The sequence below is a fragment of the Pteropus vampyrus genome, unplaced genomic scaffold (genome assembly GCF_000151845.1).
Source record: "Pteropus vampyrus isolate Shadow unplaced genomic scaffold, Pvam_2.0 Scaffold18, whole genome shotgun sequence".
In the NCBI taxonomy this organism is placed as follows: Eukaryota; Metazoa; Chordata; class Mammalia; order Chiroptera; family Pteropodidae; genus Pteropus; species Pteropus vampyrus.
In genome coordinates, this window is record NW_011888799.1 from 5,332,651 (window position 1) to 5,344,512 (window position 11,862).

The 11,862-nt window shown below is 49.9% G+C and overlaps 1 protein-coding gene and 1 pseudogene across 1 annotated transcript in view; one reads left to right on the plus strand and one right to left on the minus strand.

Moving 5' to 3' along the window:
• Positions 1-11,862, minus strand: part of CUNH6orf132 (chromosome unknown C6orf132 homolog) — a 34,107-nt gene that overhangs the window by 10,121 nt on the left and 12,124 nt on the right. The window lies entirely within an intron of this gene.
• LOC111736198 lies at positions 997-1,115 on the plus strand (annotated as a pseudogene).

Consider the following 11,862-nt stretch of genomic DNA (forward strand, 5'->3'; position numbering starts at 1 on the left):
ACTTATTTACAGTATGAGGGCTGAAACAAGAAGCAAAGTGTCGTCTTATTCGACCTCAGACGGGAGTGTGTGCATTAGGTGACTGAAATTTTTCATCCCTCTACACATGTCCAAAGCATCTCGAGTATTGATTTTGGAGTAGCAAATAAATTTTAGTGAGTAGGTGAATTTTCAAATATAGAACCCACAAATAATGAGACTCAATTGTGTATGAATTATATCTCAATTAGACCAAAATAAAACAGAACAAACAAAAAAATCTGCCATGACACCCGTAGATGTCCACAAGTTAAAAGCTGAATCCCTGGCCTGGCCTCCTGTTTGCTCTTAGTTTTCATTCTGTATTCATAGAAAAATAAAGAAAGAAAAAGTGATGAACCAGACCATTTACAGCAGTGCAGATGCCCTTCTGATCTCTAAGTTTAACAGACCATAATGTGTTTACACAGCTGTGGGCTTGTACATACTATTTTGCATTTTACTTTTTCTCCAAACACACATTTCCACATGTCAACAAAGTCCACACACCTGTCCTTTGAAGAGCTCTAGAGCATTTTATGGTAGCTTTCAAGGTCCTCAACAACCTAGCCTCACACATGACCACCAACATTTATTTCCCATTCACATGATATACCCACTCTGCACGTGAGCTTGACTGACTCCCTCCCACCATCCTTTCAACACACTCATTTAATTCATGTTCATCCCCGACGCTGGGTGTTGGTCAGGCTGTGCCCCTCTTCCCACCCTCTGTTTCTAACAATAATACTTGCACTGTGCTCTAAATACACGATCCCAGTCACAGCACTCTACTCACTAAAGGGCTGATGGCGCTAACCCTCTGGGTCTAATGGCTTAATATACAAGAAGGGGGATTCAAAATAGATGTTTCAGAAATATCCACAAGACCCTGAGTGACCAAGGGTAATCTCAGACTTACTCTTTGGTCACTTGGGGGGCAATAAACAACTCATCTTCTTGTTCTTAAAAATTCTGCACTACAGCCGTGCCACCCTGAACGTGCTCGATCCCGTCTGATCTCGGAAGCTAAGCAGGGTCGGGCCTGGTTAGTACTTGGATGGGAGACCACCTAGGAAGACCAGGTGCTATAGGCGTAAAAATAAGAAAATAAAAAAATTAAAAAAAGAATTCTGCAGCTGGAATGTCCTTGAGCCAACATCATCTAGTCTCTTCTGTCGCTACTTGATTCACATGGCCAACACACACCTGTTCTCAGTATTTCTCAAACCATAATTCTGAACCAGGGGCAGGTATAGGGACCAGCCTGTTTGAGGAATGTCTCCCAAGACATTCTGAGATGCAGCATACATGCACACACACATCACTGGTTGTCTAATAACATCCACTAAATATGTACACTTTAATTTTGAGGAGATGGAGACCTTCAAAAGCCACGTTGAGATCTGATTATAATTGAACATAATTGGAAAGCAGAAAGACTTGGGTATTTAGCATCAAAACTCATGTTTTGAATTTTGCCAGCAGTGTGATGTTGGATGAGCAGTGGCGATGTGGGATGAAGATGGCGATATTAAACTCTCATTTATGCACCTACTGTGTGCCAGCACTATACTGAGAGCTTTACCTATATTATCTCAAATCCCTTAACAGAGCCAGGAAGCAAACCTAGGCCTCCCGACTTACCTTTTCTACATATCACTGAGAGCCATTTTCTTTACTTATAAAATGGAGATATTTCCTACTTTGCATGACCGGTATGAGAATTAAATGAGATAATATTTCTAATCCAGGAAATCAGTGTTAGTCGAAGGACTATGTCTTCTAATCCTTTCTCTTACAAAGGCAAAAACATTGTGAACAATTAAAGCTAAGCTTCCTAGAATCCTGGAAGCACCTTCTGGATCACCCTGAGTGCTTAAGTATAATTATGTGTGGAGGAGGAAGACGGACCGACTTTATGGGCCGGAAGTACTACTGCCCACCCACACTTTGATCCTGAAGAACTCTGGAAATGCTTAGACTGCCAAGACCACAGGATGGAAGTCCGTCTCCTGAGCAGCCTTGGAGAAGCTGCCCAGGCAGAGCTTAGACTTTTCAGGTCCCATATACAACGGGGTCCCATGACATACCCACCACTTCACCACCGTGCTTCAGGTGTTGTGGTACTCCACTGTCCACCAACCTTGGGGCAGGTCTCAAAGTCCAGCCTTATCCCTTCAGGAGCTCCCAGTACTGAACCGAACACAGCCCCACCTCTCCAGGCCCCATTTGGCCCTGCTCCGTCCCATTCATGTCCACACAGGCTCTGGTGGCTCACTTAGCTGTATCCCTTCCACTGTGTGTATTCAGAGACGGCAAATAGAAATTCATTTTAATCTTAGTCCTAGAAAAACAGACCTGGGAGATGAGTTCCCCTCACTCGCCACAGGACCCAGGCAGCTGGCATCGAGTGCACTGCTTGGATGGTGACATATTTCAGTATACAAATGTACGGGTGTAGATAGCATCCATCCGCATGGGTGCAGAATTTCCTGACCTGCCCTCTCAGGCTCAGAGGACAAAGGAAAAGCCTCGAGGTATAAGACGAGGGTTTGGAGGCGACACCTAAATGAAAACTCATAATCCTGGATTGGAGCCTGGGATGGGGGAAGGGTGTGCCATGAAGGACACCAGTGGGACACCTGGCAGTAATTGAACATATATTAAGGTGTATTGGGTAGTAGCAATGTATTGATCCTGAATTCCTGAATTTGATCCTTGTGTAGAGAACGTCCCTGTTCTTAGTCAACACATACTGAAGTACTTAGGAGTAAATGGGCACTATGTCTCAAGTTATTCTTTGACAATTCAGGAAGAAACATTAAGTATATACCAAGGGAGGGAAGGGGCAAATAAAGCCAATGTGGCAAAATGCAATGAATCTAAGCAAAGGCAATGGGGAGCTGTCTGAGCTATGCCTGCAACTTTTCTGCACATTAGGATTGGTTAAAAAGAAAAAGTTACTTACTGCCACTGAATCATACATTTAAAAATGGTTAAAATAGTAAGTTTTATGTTACGTGTGTATTATAATTTAAACACGTTAAACAAAACAATGACAAGAATATCGAGAGAGAAAGTGTTAGTGGAGACTTGGAGGTTATCCATCCACTGGCCATCAGCACCTCACACGCTCTCTTTCTCCTCCCCCCAGTCCTCCCAATCTTAACAATAGTAACAGCTGCTACTTGCCTAGCACTCACTGTACCATCTCTTTAATTTATTTACTTTTCACAACTACCCCATGAGATAGGTGCTGTCATTGCCACCTCCACTTTACAGATGAGGAAACGGAGGCGTAGTGTCGAAGCGACTTGCCCAAAGACCCACAGCTAGAGATACATCACTGTCTTTCCAGGCACTTGGACATCACCCGCACACCCAGCTTGTCACCCAATTTGGCCAGGCACTTCCTGTGTTCCTCCCTTCCCGTCACCTCCTAGGTCCTACTTCAGTCCTCTTGTCTCTTACCCAGACAGACAGACAGACAGACAGACAGACAAACCACCACCAATATCTCCAGATACTTCTGTGGCCCCTTCCTTACTTCATTCTCCAAACCTGACGCAAGTACGTTCTTTCTAAAATCCGTCTCAGAGCAGGTCTCGGAATCCTTCTGCTGGTCCAGATGATAAAATCCAAGCACCTTCATGTGGCATTTGAGACCTTTCATAAGCTGTCCCCTCTGTAGCTCCTGCCACCCTCTCCCCACCTGGTACTGCACAAATGCTGGGCTCCACCTAGTGGTTCTCATAGTTTCCCCACTGCACTGTGCCTGGGGACCTCACTCCCTCATGAGCAAGTGGGGTCCTTGTTGCAAGGATATTCAGGGGCAGAGAGAACATCCCTTGAAAGGGGTGTCCGGAGGTTCTGGGGCTGGGTCATAGCTTGGAAAACTCCAAGATGTTAGTGGAGTAAATAAATCCCCGGGTGAGTGACTGAGTGGTAGAAAGAAAACAAGACAGAGAATACAGGTGGACGATCTGTGTTCTGGTGTCAGTCCCACCACCTATTAACTCGGAGCAAAGTCACTTCTTGCTCTCGGCATCCCTGCCTCTGCGGTTAACACCCTCTAAGGATCCCTTCGACCACGGCGTTCTGTGAGTCCAGGCCCATAAGGCGTCCCGTCTGTGACTCAGCTCACAAATGCCATGTGTGTAGTGGCCTGGACACTTGGGGCTATCCCTCGATGGCAGGATGTTGGAAGAGATGTCTGCCATTGTCTCCAGATAGTTCTCTGCCTCCAGAAAGGGGCAGGGGCAGGTTGGCAAAAGGAGAAGAGCTGGGAGGAGGAAACTGCTTTTCCTGGAGCCACAGAGTGAGTCCCAGTGAGCAGGGCTGGGCCTGACGTCACTGTTGGCCTCAGACATGGGACTCCAACTGCTGCAGTCAGTTATAGAGCTGGCTGTCCCCACCCTTAGCGTGCTTCCCTGGGAAAATGACAGACCCAGTGCCCTAGGGTGCTGTCTTCTAGGGTTGGCATGTGCCTCAAACATACTCAGGGGAGTGTGACCCTTTCAAGGTGGCAGCCCCACATCAAGAGAGAGGTGCACCAATCTGTGGGCAAGGAAGCAAACTGAGAACAAACAAATGAGCATCTGAGAACCTCTGTGGGACCAGCCAGCTGGTGCTTCCCTCCTCAGGCTAGCAGGCAGCCAGCCATGGCCACGGCCATGGCCACTCCCTGCACTGCTGCTGCAAAGCATCCATTGCTCAATGCCTGGGGCAGAGTCCAGCCCTGGCCCTGCCAGGTGGGGCACTCCACAGAAACTGGGCCTCAGCCTTTCCTCTTCCCCACACCCAGACAACGCCCAGAAGCTAAGATCATTGGTCACCTCGCTCACCTCACAGGGCACAAGCCAGCTCTCTAGCTCGGTCAAGCAGCCCTTTAAAAGCTATCACGGCCTATTGTATTGAAAGTTATCCAGCAATGATTAGTTGGAGGGAGGCTGGGGACAAGGGTGGCCATTCCAAGAATATTTATATTTATTTTCTTCCTTATACTTATATCTTCCTTATACTCTATTTCTGGGTACTTAACAATGAAGTTCTGTTTCCTCCTTGATTTTTAAAAAAACCCAAACCTAATAATAATTAAAAAAAAAATTCTTGTGACCTAGTGGGAAAAAAAGAACTTTGGAATCAGACAGACCAGATTGGCAATGTTAATTTAACTCCATCGTCCCAAAGCAGTCATGCACAGTATCTGACACATAATTGATGAATAAGGGTGCCCCTCCCACACCTTCTGAGGCTCAGTTTCTCATCTTTAAAATGGGGGTGATCCCATCTCCCAGTGTGTCACCGCATGCTTCAGATCCTGCAGAGTTAGTGCTTGAGAAGGGGCATCTCCCCTGGGTTTTCCTTCCCAGGATCTAACAAGGCTCTGAGGAGCAGCCCACGTCCTTGGGCACAGACCCCAGCGTGTGTCTCTCTGGTGGATCTAAAGACATGGGTGCTTCCCCATGGTCAGAGGCAGGTCGTTGGGAATCCCCTACTGCCCTTTGGACTACAAACCTCTCAGAGTTGAAGAGGTGAAAGGGAAGGAAAGAAGGAAGGAGGAGGAAGGGAAGAAAACACTCACTATTAGAGGTTGAGGTTAGTCTCCCCCTTGAAGTTTTAGGGGGTCAGAGCCTGTTGCTAGCCTCCTGCTGTACTACCAAGGCTCCAGGGGACAGGGCTCACTCAACCAATGCCTCCAGCCTTGCCCCTTTGGCCTCCTCAAGTCTGGGACACACATCCTCATGCCTGGAATTCCTCAAAACCCAGCCAAACCCTAAGGTGGGTCACCAGGGCTGGGCTAATGGGCAACACATGGTTAACCTTGGACAAAGGCCAGCTCTGAGTCTTAGCTACACATTGTAAAATGTGAACCTCCTCACCAGATTCCTCCTGGAGCCTGGTCAGGGCACCTCAGAGTCAGGTGTAGAACTGCAGGGGGCAAGGGAGACAACCCTGAGCCAGAGTGGGAGCCGGGCATGGTTGGGGGCACCACTGTAGGCTGGGGAACGGGGGAATGGGAGCCCAACGTGAGAGCCACAAGGAAACCCCTTTCAGGCACCAACGTCTCCAGCTGGGGGAAACCCAGCCAGATGTTTTCCTGGCTTTGAGGGGCCGTGGGACTGCAGGGGTGTCTGTGTTCCTAGTGTTCCTCATAAAGCAGCTTCTCTGAAATTGAGAGCCAGTGAGCATTTCATAAAAGAGCTGAGCCATTTCTCCTCCCTGGTCTCAGCTCGTAACCCCTGCCCCCCCGGGGGCCAGAGAATAATCCACCAGTGGGGCTGTCTGTCTTCCTCTGGCCGCACTTGCCTGCCATCCCAGTGCCACTCTTGGACCCAGGCTGCCAGGCCTTGTCCTGGAAGCCGTGCTGCAAGGGCTCAGCTCCTCCCTACAAGGCAAGGCGTCCAAGGGGTCAAGGGGAACCCCCACTTCTTGACCCCGCTTCAGGTACAGGGGTCAACAAAATTCCCTCTTAGATGGCCCTAAGCCTACTTCTAGAGTGAGCTTCTTCCCTATCAGTCCACTCAAGGGGGCAGTCTGAGCTGGGGGGTGGGGAGGGATACGGGGTGCACTTTCCTGAGCCCACGGGGTGACCAAGCTGTGGCTGCTTGTGGGTAAGGATGAAAGTGTGGATGGAGCTTGGGAGGTTCGGTTGGAGGCCCTCACTGTGCGGGAAGGAGCCAGGTGGGGAGAGAGGGGTGGGCTACGGTGCGTATGGGAGCCCCGTCTGTACACTCACTGCAGGCTGTGACACCCACTCCGTGTGATCACACAGAGCTTTCTCACCTACAACTCTTCCGGCCAACATGGGCCACATGAATCTGTCAAAAACCAATGACTGCCCTGCCTGGCTCACCCTAGAAATCCCCAATGCCAACCCCAAAGGGAGCCTGGGCCTCAAGTTCAGAGATGAGCTCGTGCGGCAGAGGGTGGAGTGGAAAGGAGAAATCCAGCTGACTCAGGCTGTTTCTTTGAGTTTCCAGGCGGGGGTCCAGAGCAGGCAGGGCCTGCCCCGAGCCCAGCCTGACACCTCCCCAGGCACAGCCAGGCCTGCCTGACTCAGAGGGTGGGGTAACCCAGGAAGCTCTCACCACCTGGGGCACCCCTGGGGACTTGTCTGGCCAGTTTCTCCATACTCGCCGCATTGGCATTTAATTTTTAATTCCTCATATGCATCACCCTGGGGATGGTTTGTTCAGACCAGGGGAGGGCAAGAAGGAGCACCAGAGAGAAGTACAACCCTTCTACCACCAGCTGTTCTGTTCACTGGGTTCTGGAAAGCTAGGGACAGGCTTTGGCTTGAGCCCTGGGCCCAGCTTCCCTTTGGTAGTAGGAGTAAGTGGGGAGAAATGATCCTTTCCCCACTCAGCCAAGACCCATGATGGTGTGGACGGGACTGGATTGGGAAGAGACCCGGGCTCAGGTCTCTGCCTCTACTGAACTGTGTGACCTGGACAGGACCCTCTCCTCCCTGGGCCTCAGTTTTCTCATCCCAGTGAGCACTGAGGTCATCCGCAGCTTTGAAGCTTAATGACTGTGATCCAGTTCCTCATAGCTCTTGGAGCAGGAAATGGGATGGCCCTAGAGGCTGGAACGCTGCCCTTTTCAGAAGTGGAAGCAGAGCTCAAGGAATAATCCATCTGTCGTGAGGGGCCAGGCTTTTCTGGAGGCCTCCAGAATGCTGACCACACCTCCTGCCCCTCCCTTAGGAAGTTATTTTCACACAGAAAGTCAAAGCAGGGTAGACCCTGATGTGGATGAGGAGCCAGAGGCCCAGGGAAGAGAAGGGTCTGGCCCTCAGCCAACCCACAGCCCAGTGGCAGAGCAAGGACTGGTGCCAGTTACCTGAGGATCAATCAGGGTCCCGACCCAGTCACCGAGGGATCCCAAGGTCTTTTTCATAGTTGGCCTATAGCTGCTGGATGCCTGAGAAAGTATTTTTTAGTCTTCTGGACTCTCACCTCAAACAGAGTGCAGAGGCTCCAGGGAGGTGACAGAAACACCTGTCCCTACCCCCCATCTTGCCCTTTCCTCTTGCACATGCCTTTGCAGGCTCGTTTGGGGTACTAACAGTGAGGGTGCATTCAGAAGACGGCCCAGGCACCGACAGAGCTCAGAAGAAGCATGGGCCTTGCCCGGCCTTTGCCTGGCTTCTCAGCATGGCTGCCTTGCGCCTCCCCTGCCCCAGAAAAGCCTGGCATAGCAGGTGCCCTGTGATCTTATGAAAGGAAGCCAGGGAGGGGCGAGGCCCGGCTGGTTAGGAGAGTGTCACTCCCCAGCCACCCTGACTTAGAGGGGCTAGGGGTCGGGGATGGGTGAGCCTGTGTGAATCTATATGGGAACCACACCCACAGAAGCTCTGCCCTCTCACTTCTCCTCATTCTCCAGGCCTCCTGCCCCTGCTGGAAGAAAGCAAAGGACCTGGCCCAGGGCCTAAGGGAGAGGAGTCAGATTACCCTCAGCCCAGGAGCAGGTGATGAAAGATTTTGGGACTGCTTTATATCTTACGACCTGAATCAGGAGCACAGAGACATCCCCGGGATATGGGCCATCGGGTCAAGGGTTTCTACTCTAAAGGTGCACCATAGGTAGGCTTTCAGGGGCCTGAGAGCTCTCTGCTGAAAAAGTAAGCAAAATCACATATCTGTGGCCCACAGCCTCGTCATGGTCTCAAAGGGTTCTATGACCAGGCAAGAGACCCTGGTGTCTGGCAGGCCCCGGCAGACAAGAAGATGCAGGTGGTTCTGCAGGCTGTCGCTGGGAGGTAAGAAAAAAGCTTCTAGGTAGTGGGGGGAGGGGAGAGTAGGAAGGCCTGAATAGAACTTGGATCCTGGAGCCTGGCTGCAGGGGTTCAAATCCCAGCTCTGCCACTATGATCTGCATGACCTTAATCAAGTTTCTGTCTCGTTCTGTCCTTCACCTTCTCCATCTGTAAAATGAATATTGATCACAGCACTTTCCCAATAGGGTGGCTCTGTCGACTCTGATAACATATCCAGGGTACTTGGAATGCTGCCTGACACGCGGCCCGAACAGTCACTCCACCTGCCTTTCCCCCTTTTCCCATGGAGCGAAATTTCCCTTCCAATGTTCAGTTCCTGTTTCGGGAAAATGCGGTGGTGTGGGACTGATGAGCCCTTTTCTGTCGTCAGTTCTCCGTGTGTTCGTTCTCTGGCCCTCACCAGTGAAGGAGGTGTGAGTGTGGGAGAGGTCCTCATTTCTTGGGACTGGCTCTACGGCTTGCCTGGAAGGACTGCTCCCAGAAAATAGCCTCAGAACTCTAGGCCTGACCAGCCAGCCAAGCCCACTCCAGTGCGCCTGCCCTCCCCGCCAATAATCTTCTGTGGAGCCTGCCTGGGGTCTGCACGGCCCCTGAGTCAGGTCTTGGTTGGCCCAGATCAGATCCTAAACACAGGACTCGAACCAGAAGAGAGGAGAGCAGAAAGGCTAGGACTTGCCCTTGTCACCAAAGGTACCCCAAGTGGGTGGGTGGGGCGTACAGGATACGGGCTAATCAGGATAAACTCAGCTGTGCTGCAGTAAACCTTTAGTTGCTGGTTCAGATCTGGGGGAGGAGCCAGGACAGCAGGAGCCACTCAAGGGGCAACAGCCATTTATTTCAATATTTAAACCACCAAAACAGGTTTGGGCATGTCAGCCCTGGGCCCACACCATGGTGATTCCGAGTATGTGTACTGAGGGGATGTGAGGGGAGAGCATCTAATTCACCTCTGGTGATTTCTAGAAAATCTCAAAATTATTTCATCTGCATTTATGGGTGCAGTGACCCCTGCAACAGTTTTATGCATCTCTGGAAACAAAGGTAGGGGCTGACTCATTCGCTTTATACCTTTTGTTGTTGGTGTTTCACTCTGTGTTTTGTCTATGATGTATGTGATTTAAAAATATTTTTTATGAATTTATTTGAGCCTAGTTAACATCATAACCAGGGAGGAAAATCTCAAATGCTCCCCTATGAATTATATTCATAAGCAGAAAATACATTATTTAAAGTTGTATTTCCGGAGGTCTGTGTGCTCAGCCTTCCACATTGAGGCCTTGGGGATGCAACAAGGAGAATGTAAGACTCGGTCTCTCCCATATAGAAATCTTGGGGTCTGGTGAGTGAGGTTAGACAAACTGGGAAAAAATTGGTAATGGAGAGAGGAAAGTGACTATGCCAGGCCGTGCTGGGCAAAACTTGCAGTTGCCCAGGATCGAGGTATGGGGTGCCTGAGAACATAGACCAGGATTAGGTGCCTCATCTGTATAGGCAGTACAAATCCTCACGGACCCCAGTGATAGTACTGTCCCAACCAGGACCCACCTGACAGACAAGAGTGAATATAGAATTTACAGGACTGACTGTTTAGGCTTCAGATCTGGGCTGTCCAATACAGTAGCGCTGGCCACAAGTGGCTACTGAGCACTTGAAATGTCACTAGTCAGAAGTGGGATGTGTCTGCTATAAATGTAGTACAACAGATTGTAAAGACTTTAGTACGAAAAAAAGAATGTGAAACATTTTATTACATTGATTAAATGTTGAAATATAATCTTTTGACTATATTGGCTTAAGTAAAATATACTATTAAAACTAATTTTACCTATTTCTTTTTACTTGTAATGTAGCTACTAGAAAATTTAAAATTACATGAGGCTCACGTTACATTTCTATTGGACTGCGCTGGTCTAGACTGTCCCAGAAAACCCAGGAACTTTCATCACGGTAAATAGAACCTGTCACAGAGCAGTTGTTTTAAGTCCTTCTCCTTGTCAAAGAACAAAAGCCCAACCACAGGCTCCAGAATGGAGTTTTTTGGTTTCCTGCAGTTTCAGACCCACAAACAAATTTGTCTCAAGTGTCCTTCTCCCAAGAGTCACAGCTCTTTGTCCTTCGAGACAGCGCAGGTGTCACCTCTTCCAGGAAGCTCTCCTTGACCACCCCCTGTGGCTAGATCAACTTCCCCTGCTCTGGCCTACATTCTATCAGTCTGTTTTCTCATTTGTGTCCTGCCTTGAGAGCAGCAATGCTAGCTCAGTCATCTCTGCATTCCAGCATCTACTGCAGGGTCTGGTGCAGAGCAGGCAGCCATTGATGATTGTGGAATATGAATCCTGCTTAGCTGGAGGTACCCACCTCTGTGTTGCCTCTGCGCACAAGTTCCCCATAACCTCTCCTTGAGTTCTGACCCGGAGGAGCTGACACCCCTAATCTCAGCCTTCCTGCCATGAGCTTCAGTGATGCCTCCTTCCAGTAGCTGCCCTGGGTTGGCATCAGGAAGGAAAGGAATAGACAGAGGGTGAGACTGATGCCCACTAGGGCAGGACAGGTGGGGCCACCTCCTCCGTGGCAGCCGAGGTGGCCCATCCAGAGCAGACCCTCAGATCGCAGAGCAGAACTGTACTCACCAGAGGAAGGAAGGTCAGTAGGGGTCGAACTCGTGGCCGAGCTTTCAGCGTGGCTGTTCCTGACTCGCTCACCGTGTCAAACCGATTGTCTCCATAATAGATCCCATCTAGAGGAGACAAGAGAGGAGAGGCTGTGAGCTGGAGATCAAAGCCACGTTGGCCACTGAGTTTAATCTGTCCTGCAGTTCCTAGTGAGGAAAGCCAGGCCCTGTGGCTGGCTTGTTTGGCTGAGGTCCAACAGATGGGGTGTGTGCTAATGGGGCCCTGACTGAAGCAGAATTGGGAGGGATTCCAGGGGGCAGTTTCTTGGGATCTCCTGCAGCATTCCTGGGGCTTTCAGCCCCAGTAATCGTCTCTCTCTTGATCCACGCCCTACAGGTCTTGAACCCTCACTCCCACAAGTTGTCCCTTCTTTGGGGGTCCTGAGAG